This window comes from Pelophylax lessonae (genome assembly GCF_965119305.1).
Source record: "Pelophylax lessonae genome assembly, chromosome: 13".
Classification (NCBI taxonomy): domain Eukaryota; kingdom Metazoa; phylum Chordata; class Amphibia; order Anura; family Ranidae; genus Pelophylax; species Pelophylax lessonae.
The window spans coordinates 96,688,748-96,703,092 of record NC_138780.1 but is presented as its reverse complement, the minus strand read 5'-3'; the positions used below and the strand labels follow the sequence as shown (position 1 = coordinate 96,703,092).

At 45.2% G+C, this 14,345-nt stretch overlaps 1 protein-coding gene across 4 annotated transcripts in view; it reads right to left on the bottom strand.

Annotated features, from left to right (window-relative positions):
- The window catches only part of STRN3 (striatin 3), a 203,224-nt gene that overhangs the window by 101,627 nt on the left and 87,252 nt on the right, over positions 1-14,345 (bottom strand). The gene's annotated exons all lie outside the window — the stretch shown is intronic.

The window sequence follows — 14,345 nt, the reverse complement described above, 5'->3', positions numbered from 1 at the left end:
GAGCATTTGACAGGCAGTGAGGAGGCATTGTAACACCTCCTCACCATCTGCTTTAACCCCTCTGGACCCCACACAAGCAACCCTATTCACTTCAATGGATGACGATTTGTGCCATAGCTGCTAAGCAAAAGCATCAAAGCCAAAGTAGATATACACCCCTTGGCCACTGCAGCTAAAAGGGGGTACTGGTTGAGGGGTGTAAAACCACAGCTCAACTGCAAGGTTCTGCTGCCCCCCCCCCCCCCCAAACCTCATGTATGAACAAGCCCTAATAGAGCAGCCAGTCACTGCGTCGCCAGACTAATGTAGATAGAACCAGTGTTCCTGATTTTCCCCGTTCTTGACCACATTTCTGTCTGTTTCCTGAACCATTCCTTGCCCATATGCTGACCATGTCTCTGCCTGCAACTGATCCATCTGCATGTCTGACTATATTCCTGCATGACACCATTCTCAACCATCCCTTGCGGACAACTGAACTTTGTACTTTCTTTTAGCCCCTAAACTTCCAGGTCAGTGAACATGGCTTTCCTGGTGGCAGCCAAGTTCCAGTAGGCTAGGTTTGCCTGGCTTATAGGAACTGCTATAGGTGATGCTACACTAAGCTATACAAAAACTGGATTTTTGTTAAGAACTTACCGTAAAATCCTTGTCTCTGAAGTTCGACAGACGCAGCTCTGCTTAATCATAGACTACAGGGTTATATGCTCCTCCCAATAGGATAGGCACTTGGCGAAAAAAACTTGTCCACCCCTATAGGGGCTGTCCCAGCAGGCATGACCACCCTCAGGCTCTGCTATACTCAAAACAGTTGTGTTGCAGTGATGGAAAAAGACCCCATAACTCAAAAAAATAGAGGGGCGGGTGCTGCGTCTGTCGAACTTCAGAAAAAAGCATTTTACAGTAAAGTTCCTACAGAAATCCAGTTTTCTCCATCGTTCATCGACAAGACGCCGATCTGCTTAATCATAGACTATAGGGATGTGCAAGGTCCACTTAATTGAGGGGGATGGATCGTCTGGGGGGGGGGGGGGGGGGTTGAATGGGGTACCCTTAGTTGGCTTTTGTTCTGGGACCCCATGGGGGCCGCCATTTTGCTGGGTTTATGACCTCTGTGTTCCCTTTAGTTGTATGGGCAACCATTTTCTAGGATTCCCCATTGAGAATGTATAGCAGCCATTTTCTTGTGGTCCGGGGGCGGGACTGGCATGTAGCACGTTCCTTTCTATGCTTGAGGCAGAGTTCCTTCCACCTTCCTGCTCTTCTGTATAACTTTCGTTTTGACACTAAACAGGACTGCACATTTTATCTGGGCTCTGGTAAAGTTTCTGGGGGTCCCCTGTAAGCTTTTCCTCTCCTGCTCTGCTATATTTATACATTACTCAGGTTTTGGGGGTTCGCAGTAATAACGGGGAGACAGCATTTTTCACTGTCTTAAAAGGGACATTTGACATTAAAAATTTTTTGTGCAATGGAGTCCCAGGATAAAATATCACCTGCAGACCCCCTGGAAATGACACAGACCCTCAGGCACTCATGCAGCCCCAGACCATGACACTCCCACCACCATGCTTGACTGTACGCCAGATACACTTGTCTTTGTACTCCTTCACCTGGTTGCCGCCACACATGCTTGAAGCCATCTGAACCAAATAAGTATATCTTGGTCTCATCAGACCACAGGACATTTCCTTAGTCTGCTTGTCTTCAGCAAACTGATTGTGGGCTTTCTTGTGCATCATCTTTAGAAAAGGCTTCCTTCTGGGACAAGAGCCATGCATAGCAATTTGATGCAATGTGCGGTGTATGGTCTGAGCACTGACAGGATGACCCCCCCCCCCTCTAACATCTGCAGCAATGCTGGCAGCACTCATATGTCTATTTCCCAAAGGCAACCTTTGGATATGATGCTGAGCATGTGCACTCAACTTCTTTGGTCGACCATGGCGAGGCCTGTTCTGAATGGAACCTGTCCTGTTAAACCACTGTATGGTTTTGGTCACCGTGCTGCAGCTCAGTTTTAGGGTCTTCACAATTCTTATAGCCTAGCCAATATTTATGTAGAGCACCAATTCTTTTTTTCAGATCCTCAGAGTTCTTTGCCATGAGGTGCCATGTTGAACTTCCAGTAACAAGTATGAGAGGGAGAGCAATAACCCCAAATTAAAACACACCTGAGACCTTTTAACACTAACTAGTCACATGACACCAGGGAGGGAAAATGGCTAATGGGCCCAATTTGGACATTTTTCACTTAGGGGTGTACTCACTTTTTTGCCAGCAATTTAGACTAATGGCTGTGTGCTGAGTTATTTTGAGAGGACAGCAAATTTACACTGTTATACAAGCTGTACACTCACTACTTTACATTTTAGCAAAGTGTCATATGAAAAGATATAATAAAATATTTATGTAAATGTGAGGGGTGTACTCACTTTTGTGAGATACTGTATATTATATACACGCACACCAGAATGTTACTAAAGGGTTACTCGAAAAAAAAAAAAAATTGGATTTCTGACTTACCGTAAAATCAATTTCTCTGATATTCATTGACGGACACAGCTTCTGGTATTTCTAATCATTGGGACATCCCAAAGCAGTGTTAAACATGAGGGGTGGGAAACCGCAAAAAATTCCCAAGGCTAAACATTAGCCAACCAGTGAACAGGGGCTCAACCAAACAACTGGAGCCCATCTAAATAAAACAATACACCATCAGAGGATCAGGTCCTTTTAAACAGCAGCTTGCAAGGGAAGCATCCGCAAATGCCAACACATCCACTTTATAAAACGTAAGAATGAGCACTGATGACCAGGTTGCCGACTTGTAAACCTGCATCACTGACGCCTGACTGAAGGCCCAGTGGGCACTAAGCACCATAGTAGAGTGGGCCTGGACAGGGAAAGGAGGAACCTGACCCCTGATAGAATAGGCATGAACCGTCTCTCTGAGCCAACTAAAAACGGTCAAAGAGTAAGAACAAATAGTCTGACTTTCTGAAAGACTCCGTAGCTGTCAGGTACACCCTAATTGCCCGGACCACATCCAAGGCATGCAAGGCAATTTCCTTCGGATGTGTAGGCCTAGGACACAGGGAAGGCAACACAATGACTATATTCAATTGAAAAAGTCAGAGATCACCTTAGTCACCTTAGAAAGGAATGACAGACAGGAGCGAAGCCCCCACCTTATCCCTGTGAATCACCAGATAAGGTGAACAACAGGATAACACCGCCAGGTCTGACACCCTGCGCGCAGAGGTGATAGCCACCAAAAAGGCCAGTCTGGGACTGCATAAGCAGGGGAAACTCCAGAAAATTCTCAAAAGGAGACTTCTAGAGAACCGAAAGTACCAAATTGAGGCCCCAAGGCGGCAAAGGAGACTACACCGGAGGGACCAAGTGCTGAACACCCTGAAGAGAGGCACGCACCAGAGATGTAGCCAAGAGTCATTGGAAGAAAAAAATGCCAAGGCTGACACCTGGCCCTTGATAGTACTCAAGGCCAACTTCTGTTAAAACCCCGTTGATGGAAGGTCAAGATTCGAGCCACCGAAAAAGAGCGAGGAGGAACCCCAAGGGATTCACACCATGCAATGTACATCTTCTATGTACGATGGTAGATCTTCCGAGAAGTAGACTTCCTAGCTTTTAACAGCATAGGAATCACGGATTCAGACAATCCTCTATCCTTCAGGAGTCACGTGACAGGCCTAAGGACACTAAGGACGTTTCTTACAAACAGTTATACAATAAAGGATAGGAGATTAAAAGAGGGGCTGGCAGCAAGGCAATGGTTTAGGGTTAAAAATCCTTAAACTTTCATACAGACAATTTACACTGATTTGGGAAATTTCTATCAGATAATGAAGGCAACATACATTTTGACTTAAATTTAGGATTTGCAAAATTTTATAATAGAAAGAAAAATGTTTCTCTTCAAAAGTTTTTTCGTTGACGTAGCAAAAAAGAAAAAATCCAGTTGTGATTAAATACCACCAAAAGAAAGCTCTGTCTAAATAAAAAAGCTAACATTTAGTTTGGGTACTGTGTTGCATGACTGAGTATTTGTCATTCAAAGAGTAACCGCACTGAAAACTTAAAAACCGGCCTGGGCAGGAAGGGGGTGAAAGTGTCCTGTATCGAGATGGTTAATGTCTAACACTAATACTAATCACAAAAAGAAAAAATCAATGACAGATGCTTTTAAAAATTAGTCTCCTTAATAAACTGCCTTCAAACAATATGCTTGGAGGAACTATGCACCCACCCCACCTGTTCTAGAAAAGAACACAAAACTAATCCTATCTACTGATCGGTTTTTCTCCCCATCTGCGTCACTAGAGTTCATGAAATGCAGCCAGTTTTGCACAGTTTAGGTGCAAAAGAGACTTGTAATTTGACATTCAGAAAAAAAACAAAAAAAACAAAAACCCACACAACTTTAACCTCAAACCACAGTGACCTAATACCTACCGACACCCTCCAGTACAGTACCAATACACACAATTCACAGAACACAAAAGGCTAATCAAAACCTAGGGTAGAGGACCTAAAGTGGAACTTTACCCATAACAACGTGATTAAAAAAAATGTATGTTCTTTAGCAAGGAACATACATTTGACATTATGCAAACAAAATGACTGTGCGTTTTAAATTGCCTATGGCATTGATACGTTTCTTCTTGCTGGAGGCTGCCTTTTTGCTGAAGCCCAAAGCCCCTGAAAAGTAAATTAGGCAGAACTAAAGCCATCAATTTAAAGTAATTATAAAGTCTCATTTTTTTTTTTCACTAAAAATATCAAACATGTTATACTTACCTGCTCTGTGTAGTGGTTTTGCACAGAGCAGCCCGGATTCTCCTCTTCTCAGGTCCCTCTTTGGCTCTCCTGGTGCCTATTTGAGTGCCCCTACAGCAAGCGCTTTCTATAGGGGCACCCGTGCCGAGGCATAGCTGTATCCAATCAGACAGGGAGCTGCTGTTCGGCCCCACCCCCTTTCTCTCCTCATTGGCTGACTGATTGACAGCAGAGGGAGCCTTTTAACACCTCCCATTTAAGTCTATGGTACCGGTTCGCAAACGCTCCCACAGAAGTTGCCGTGTGATTTCGGGGCCTTAAGATTTGTTTATGTATTATAATGGAATACGCATTTGTGGAGCAGTTTAACGCGCCTTAATGCTCAACCCCCATTTTTATCTCTTGTAAAATGATTGTAAAAATGCCAGTCTAACGCTCATATTAAAGCTTATTAACACGAGTATTACGCTCACACTAACGCTTTAGGAGCGTTTGTTAAGTGTTAGAAATCTACTCAATTGTGAGAAGGCCCTTACATTCCTGGAATGCCGGAATTGCTAACTGTCACATTTGCTTGTGCCCTCAACCAAACTTTGCAGCACCAAGGCAGTTGCAGGCCAAACGGAAGCAGCTTCCTTGTTTGTAAAGGATAGGAGGGTTTAATTCCACTTTAAGGCTATCAGCAGATCAGCCTCTACAAACTCGGCAGTGCCAAAAAAAAAAAGAGCAACAGAGCATGTGTAGAGAGTGTATTACTAGGTTTTAAACAGTATAGGCATGTTTATTTTACATGTTTATGGTTTTAAATGTTTGTTTTATACAGCTCTACCTGCAAAAGAGTCAAGCCTGAAGTGATCTAGCAGGACATTATTTCCGGACTAAATTTCCACTTTAACACCTTCCGGCCCAGCCTATAGCAGAATGGCAAGCCAGGTAGGGGCTCTATTGTCCTGCCTGGACGTCATACGACATCCTTCAGAACAATTCTGAGGAACGCGCAGCGATAGGTTGTGTCGCTCTGACACACCGCATCTTTGATCACAGTGAAGAGCCTACGATGTAGGTACTTTTCCACATGATCAGTGTCCAATCACAGCGTAAATAGGAAGTGCTGGTTATTGGCATTCCTTTAGTTGCGCTGACAGGGCGTAAGTAGAAGATAGCCGATAAGCGGCTCTCCCCTTACAAGGGGGTCTGCGCTGATAATCAGAGCATTGATTATGGAAGATTAGACCCTGGCAAACAAACAAACAAAAAAAACAAAAAAAAAACAGTGGGTTAGCCCAGAACAACTAACATGCTTCAGGATTGTGGTAAAACAGTACCAAGAGAATAACAAGGCATTGTGAGACCCGTGTCCCTTAATGGGCTCCAAGAAATGAAATTTACAGTAACTACAAAAGTTGGATTTTTGTCTCACCGTAAAATCCTTTTCTCGGATGTTCGTTGACAGACACAGCTCTAAAACCTTTCCCCACGCCTATGGGGCAGTCCCAGGGGGTATACTCCCACTTCCAGCTATAGGCATTTAGTTTTTTTGCAAGCACTGTCAGAGGAAAAATAACCCAACTCAATAGAGGGGTGGGTGCTGCGTCTGTCAATGATCGTCAGAGAAAATAATTTTACGGTAAGACAAAAACCCAATTTTCTCCTTCGTTCATTGACAGACACCGCTCCAGAATCTTGTTGACCATTAGGACGTCCCAAAGCAGTGTCAAAACATGAGGGGTGGGAAAACAGCAGGAAGAAAATTCCCAAAGGCTAAACCTAGCCAAGCAGGTAACATGGAGCTCAACCAGGAACAACTGGAGCTCACCTGAAAACAATACACCCTCAAAGAGGACCAGGACCTGCAAAGCCTTGCGGCCAAAAGCAGCATCCGCAGATGCCAACACATCTACTTTGTAAAATTTTGTGAAAGTGTGTACAGACGACCTAGTGGCCGCCTTACAAACCTGCATCACTGACACCTGATGGCGGAAGGCCCAGGTGGCACTAAGAGCCCTCGTAGATTACGCCCTAACAGGGAAAAGAGGAACCTGACCCTTGATTGAATAGGCCTGCACTACCGTCTGTCTGATTCATCTGTAAATGGTCGTAGCAGACGCGGCCAACATTTTGATGGTACCCAAGGCCAGGCACTGTTCCACACCACTTTGGAGGAACACCAAAATTCGAGCAACCGAAAAGGAACGGGAGATACCACCAGAGACTCACACCGTGCAATGTACAACTTCCAGAGGCGATGGTAAATCTTTCTAGAGGTAGATTTCCTAGCCTTCAACAGAGCAGGAATCACAGAGTCAGACAACAACTTCAGCACCTGGCTTTCAACAGCCAAGCCGTTAAAACCAGAGCCTGTAACGCAGGATGGAAGATCGGCCCTTGGGCCAACAGAGTCTTCAAGGGACATCAGCGCCCAGCCGTACCAGATCCGCGTACCAAGACCAGTAAAGTCAGTCTAGGGCCACAAGGATGACCGGAATTCCTTCTGCCTCGATTCTTTACAGAAGTCTCAGCAGAAGTTGGAGAGGGGGAAAGGCGTATATTAGACGATACTGGTGCCAAGGAGCCACCAGTGCGTCCGTAGTGTCAGCTAGAGTATCCCGACATTTTGCCACAAATCTCTGCACCTTCCTGTTGAGACGAGAGGCCACGAGACGAGACTATTCTCCTTGGTCCAAGGCCTGCTAACACCAGGTCCAGCAGTTGTGAAAACCCAAGGAGCTGAGGCGAGACCAAAAGGTAATGCCACAAATTGAGAATGCTCCTCGCCCGCGGCAAAGCGGAGAAAGTGCTGATGTCCGACATATATTGGGATATGGAGGTAAGCGTCCTTAATATCAATAGGGGCCAGAAGATCCTCTTGATGAAGGGATGCCACTACAGAACCAATGGACTCCATCCAGAACTTCTGTACCCGCACAAAGTGGTTCAAGGATTTGAGATCCAGGATTGGTCGAACTTTGCCTTCCTTCCTGGGAACTGTAAACAGGTTTGAATAAATACGTTTGGAAGCGGTACAATCACTCCTTGCAGTAGCAAATCTTGTACCGCCCCAAAGAGACCATACAAGTGGTCTAGGGACAAACGCAGGTTGGAAGGGAAAAAAAAAAAACCTCTCCTCTCTGGAGGATAAGACCGAAATTCAATCTTGGACCCATCTGTCTTGAAACAGAGGTCCATGGGTGCAGAAAAAAACAAAGACGTCTCCCCACCCTAGGTACAGGTGAGGGTACCCCTTCAGGCAGAAGAGGGCTTGTCTGCAGGTCTGAAAGGACCTGCTCTCGGCTTATCAGGCAAGGGCCTCTTCAAACCTCCGAAAACTTTCCGAACGGATTTGGATCCTTTTTCTTGAGACCCTGAGGGACAAAAAAAACAGCTTATGACCCAGAAAAAAAAAAAAAAAAGACCACCTCTGCACTGAGACTCCTTGCCCTTGGAAGCCTGTGGGAAGAGAGCAGCCTTCCCTCCTGTGACCAAGACCCAAACAGGCGATCCCCCCATAAAGGGTATATCCGCTAAGGCCTTCTTGGAAGATTGTATCGCAGACCAGCATTTCAGCCATATCATACGCTGAAGGACCACTCCTGTCATGGACAGCCTAGAAACGAAGGGAGCCGCATCCAGAGAGGCATCGCAGAGAAACTGCAACCCCTGGACCAACTGGTCCGCCAGGTCTGCAAAGGCAGGGGGAAGCCGTTTCCCCTCCAGGTCCTGGCGCAAAAGCTTAGCCCACTCTGTCAAGGTCTGTGACACCAAGGCAATGGTGAACACCAACCTAAGGACTGAACCGGCCATAGTAAAAATGTGCCAGACCAAGGTCTTCGCCTTCCTATTGAAAGGGTCTTTGAAAGCCGGAGACTCCTCCACTGGAATCAGAGTGGATTTGTTCACCCTGGAATTCGGGGAATCCACCACAGGTGGGACCGTCCACTTTAACAGGGACGTTTGGGAACCACCTCATTGCGTTTAGGGTAGCCCCCAGAAGGGCCCGCTGCCTCCGAGATGGGATCAGGGGGTGCTAACAGCACTACAAGTCCAAGCACAGCTAAATCGCTGCTATAGCAGAGAGGGATCTCTGCCTCAGGCACCCACAATAACTCACCACCCCCGGTCAGCACAAAACAGAGCTGGATGCTGTACACTAAATAAACCAAAAAGTAGTGTTGCGCCAGTCATGTGCACACATAGTGTAATAAAACTCAAAATCAGTGTCCATACATGTTCCAATGTCCATACAATCAACCAAATAAACAGTGAATCCACGTGTCCAAAAGAATCTTGTGCAAAACTTAATTAGTGCTTTCGTGATTAGTGCAATCCCACCACCAGGTGAAATGGTCTCTCACATCCACTATATCACAGCGTTTTATATACATAGGGACCTTCAGATAGTAAAGGCTATGGATAGCCTATCACCTCCAGAGAGATTCTCACCGATATATATATAAAAGGGGAACAAAGGAAGAGATCTAGTGCTCTCCGTATGGTTGCAGTAAACCGCTTTATTGAGTAAAAGGAATGGTACTCACAAAAAGGTGGCGCTTCCAAATCGCATAGCAATCAGCATAAACAGTATCTAGGAAGAGACAGCTTCCAGCAGGCAGGCTCGGTCTCCTATACGCATGACGTCGAAGCCCAACCACAGGCGTTGACTTCCTCAGTAGACCCCTACTGGAAGTCAACTACTGAGGAAGTCAACGCCTGTGGTTGGGCTTCGACGTCACGCGTATAGGGGACAGAGCCTGCGTGCTGGAAGCTGTCTCTTCCTAGATACCGTTTATGCTGATTGCTATGCGCTTTGGAAGCTCCACCTTTGTACCATTCCTTTTACTCAATAAAGCGGTTTACTGCAACCATACGGAGAGCACTAGATCTATTCCTTTGTTCCCCTTTTATGTCTATCGGTGAGAATCCCTCTGGAGGTGATAGGCTATCCATAGCCTTTACTATCTGAAGGTCCCTGTGTATATACACAACGCTGTCATTGACCCAGTGGGTCTATAGCAGAGGTGAGGGACCAATTCACCTGGTGGTGGGATTGCACTAATCACGAAAGCACTAATTAAGTTTTGCACAAGATTCTTTTGGAAATGTGGATTCACCGTTTGATTGATTGTATGGACATTGGAACATGTATGTACACTGATTTTGAGTTGTATTACACTATGTGTGCACATGACTGGCGCAACACTACTTTTTGGATTATTTAGTTTACATTGTGTGGTTTAGACACTTTGTGTGTGCAGCCGGTCTTTTATCATTTGTTTATTGCACCATTCACTATTGATATTTTTTTTGCGCTGATAGTTTTTGTTATATATTTGGATGCTGTACACCATGCGGCGAACAGAGTGAAAGAGGAAGTCCAGGACTAGATGTCCACCGCCACAATCACCGCCCACAAGTCTCCAGAAACATAGCCGCCGCTTTGGTCAATGAGAAACCCCCAATAAAATGGCCGCCAGACTACACAAACATGACCGCCATTATATACAGCAAGCCATCCACAACAGAATGGTGGCTACATGAGGCTCCTGGGACCCACAGGGGACACCGAGGTACATTTTTACAGTAAAGGGGGGCCCTGGCTGGGGCCCCCACCAGGACAACTCCACCTTAAACCAGGCATTTGGCTGCGCGCCCCCCCCCCCCCATCACCCACTCGACACCCCACAGGCGAAAATGGAAAGGTATGGCCACCACCGGGAGGGGGGGGGGGGGGGGGGAAGCTAGATGTGGGTAGATGGGGGGTGGCCAATAGGGGACCCAGGCATATTTGGGGGGGGGGGGGGACACTACTTACCATACCATGGAAAAGAAAAAATGCTAGGAACAGAGATCCCAGCAAGAAACTAGTTCCTTACTTCTGACTAGGCAGAAGAAAAACTGAATGCCTAAAGCAGAAAGTGGGAGGGACTACCACATAGAGAAAATTATTTTTTCTTTCTTGTCCATTGAGGAACACATGAGCTCAGACTGTCGGGACATCCAAAAGTTTTTCTAAATAAGGAGTGGGCAGCAGCAACCAAACACAAAACAGGTCCACCAAAAACAACCTAAGCATCTTGAAGGACTCTACGCCTAAAGCTGGCATCAGATGACATCTAGCATAACTTGAAGAACCTGTGAACAGAAGACCAGGACGAAGCCTTGTAATCTCAAACTGTTGCTTGGTGATGAAAAGCTCAAGTAACACATTTCTAGGAGAGTGAGCCTTGACAAGGTGAAAAAAAAAAAAAAAAAGGAAAAATGATCCTAAGAGCATAAGTTTATAGGATGATCTGTCTGAGACACCATGATGTTCGAATGAGAAGCAGGACAATAGGAATGACAAAGTGGATTTATCTAGAGGAAGCGGTGGCTGCGAGACGAACTGGCACAGCTCGAACAACAACCAGACAAAGGAAGGAGATCTAATGAATTGAGGCCAGGACAGTAGAAAGTCATATTTGAGGTGAAAGGCCAAAACAACCTTCGGTAGGGAGGATGTTCTAGGCCTTACCACCTTGCATTAGTGTTATACTAGATGTGATGCCAACAAGGAATCAATCTCTAAAAGGTACTTTTTGAAGTGCTGAGATAATAAATTCAGTTCTCATTAGGTCACAGGAGGTAACGTGGGAGAAACTCCATGGAAAAAAAAAATGGGAAGCCATTGCTCTCTGGAAACAAATTGCAGGCGCAGAGGCATGACACTTAATGGTAACAAGGGCAAAATGCTGGTCTATTCCCATAAGCAAAAATGCCAGGATTAATTCCTAAAGTGAACTTCCCAGGGTGAAAAGTTTCTCATCTCACATCAAGCAAAGTGTGTCTTCCACATGCAGTTACAGACCTTTTGGAATGTAGACTTTTAGCATCAGTGATCACAGATTCAGAGAGGTCTGTCCCTCAAAAACCAGACTACATGACATTAATGCCAAAAACTATAAAGCAGGATGGTGAATCGGTCCTTAAGACATATAATTCCGACCAGATGATAAAGAACAAAAGACCACAGAGCATATGCCAGGAGTCTCATTTGGTCGAACTACCATATCCAACTAGGCCAGTCTGCAGCTATGAGGACCATCGGGATGCCCCTCTTCCCAAACCTGCAAAAGCAAACAAGTACATGCTTTCAGGAGAGGAAAGTCATAAATTTAGGGCGTACTGATACCAAGGAGCCACCACAGCATCAGTTTTTGCTAGAAAATCCTTGTACCCAGAGATAAACCTGACTAGTTTGTGGTTTACCCTGGAGGCCAAGAGATTTGTATCTGGTGTTCCCCATCTGTGGCAAAAGCCACTGAACAATTCTGTGTAGGGACAATACCCTCAGGTTCAAATGGTGCCGGTCAAGGAAGTCTACCTGCCAACTGTCTGTGCCTGAGTGTAAACAGTGGATAGAGCTGGCGCATGAACATGAAGTTCTGACCATAACAGAATCTATTTTTACCTCTCTTGCCATGGTGAGACTTCGACTTCTGGTTCATCCCTGACGTTTGATGGATGCCACTGCCATTGCATTGTCCAACTGAATCCGGATCAGCTAACCCTCCAGCGAAAAGGTTCAGTGTTGCAGGGACAACACAATGAAACTGGTATTTAGCATCAGACTAAAGGTTCTGTCCAAGAACTGGAACGACTTGTCGTAAAATTACAAGAGTTTGTGTTGTAGGGTTGCAGAGTGGAAATGGGCAAAAGGGACTACCTCAAAGCCCAAAGACCCATGCAGAACCAGACTTCTGGACTGAAAAATACAAGGCCTGGGAGAAAACGGGTTCAAGTTTTTCCTGGGGAAAGAGACACTCTGGCTTGAGCTCTCTAGGATTAGATGGAGATATTCCAACTAATGAGACAGTTGCAATTCTCACTTCTGAAGGTTTAGAACTCAGACAAACCTCTGCAAGGTCTAAGGAGTCAGGGGTACTTTGAATCCACACAGGCCAGTCTCTAAGCAGAACTTTGTCTAAATAATCCACAATAGAGATGTTCTGAGAGTGCAGTCTAGTGAACAAAGTGCCTTCTTGGTTTGTAGTGCAAAGGAGAGGCTGAACACCAGGGCTCCAAACTGGAAGTGCAGAGAGCCCACAGCAAAGTGGAGGAATCTCTGGAAAAATAAGTACATGCAGGTTTGCAATACTCAACGTTCAGAGGCCAATGAAATTCCCTGCTAAAAAGGTATGCTATGACAGACCAGGTGGATCCCAAGCAAGTGAGATGTAAGTTGTTCAAATTATCCACAAAGGCTGAAGTTGGAAAGTGGCGGAGCCCCCCTCATGCTTACGATCTGGTGATTTGCAGGCAGACTGGACAGGATTACTGCTAGGACTCCATCCCTCAATGTTAAGCCCTTCCAGGTAAAACCAGGGAAAAGCAGGAAGTTCAAGGACATTCTTTGATGCTAGTAACAAGGTAGCTCCTGGTGCTCAGGTGCACAGCTTGCTCAGTGTGAGTCTTAAGACACAGGATCACACAAAAGCAATGCCCCAGGTCCTGGACCAGGAAAAGGTTTTATGGCCTATTTTTACTAGTACATGCAGGCCTGGAAGGCACCATACAGAGCATAGTGTCTAAAGGTCACACTACAAGCTAGTCCTGCAACATCCTATCCAGTGGAGTCTGGGTGGAGCACCCCATGTCAAAGTCTCTTGTTGGCAGCAGTATAGTGGATTAAAGCGCACACACACAGATTGATTTACTAAAACTGAAGAGTGCTAAATCTGGTGCAGTTGTTCATGGTAGCCAATCAGCTTCTATTTTCAGCTTGTTCAATTAAGTTGTTTTTGCACCCTCCAGTTTCAATAAAACAACCCCATTGTGTCTACAGGTGCTTTTTACACTTGGAAGGTTGTTTAAACTGGCAACCTATGCACATCAAAAGTCTTCCATTTGATCTGCACATGAATTACACAAAGTAAATACAGAATAGTATACAAAAAAAAAAAAAAAATGGTGCATTGTTCCTTCAAACAACTTATTCAATAAATGTGATCATGAATTATCTATATAACAATATACATAGTGAAAATGTAAAGTGTTGCCTCCTATTACTCAAAGTAAAATAAACCACACAACTGGTGAATAAAAGGATCCCACTTCAAAGTGCCCCAGTGCTCCTTATTTTAAAAGGGTGGTCTCTTACAAAACAGCGTGGAGCTATTACAGAGCTAAAGCAAGCCTGCACTTCATTTCCACAATGGATGATTTCAATGGTAAATGTTCCCGATATGGAACGGTCGATGGCGAATTGAACTCAAACGTCCCTTAAGAGTCACAGAACCGCTCACCACATAAGCATGTAAAGGGTATAAATAGGGGGATAAGCCTCATAGTGTAAACCAGTTTGATAAACTTTATTATAAAATCAAAGCTGCACACACAAAGGCAATCACAAGTGGTCTATAAAACAAACTGGCCGCAGTCAACCGGGGAGACGAGTGACACTGCGGCAGGTTTGTTTTTTACAACACTTGTGAGTCATTGCCTTTGTGCAAGTGCAACTTTGCTTTTATAATAAAGTTTATCAAACTGGTTTACACTATGAGGCTTGT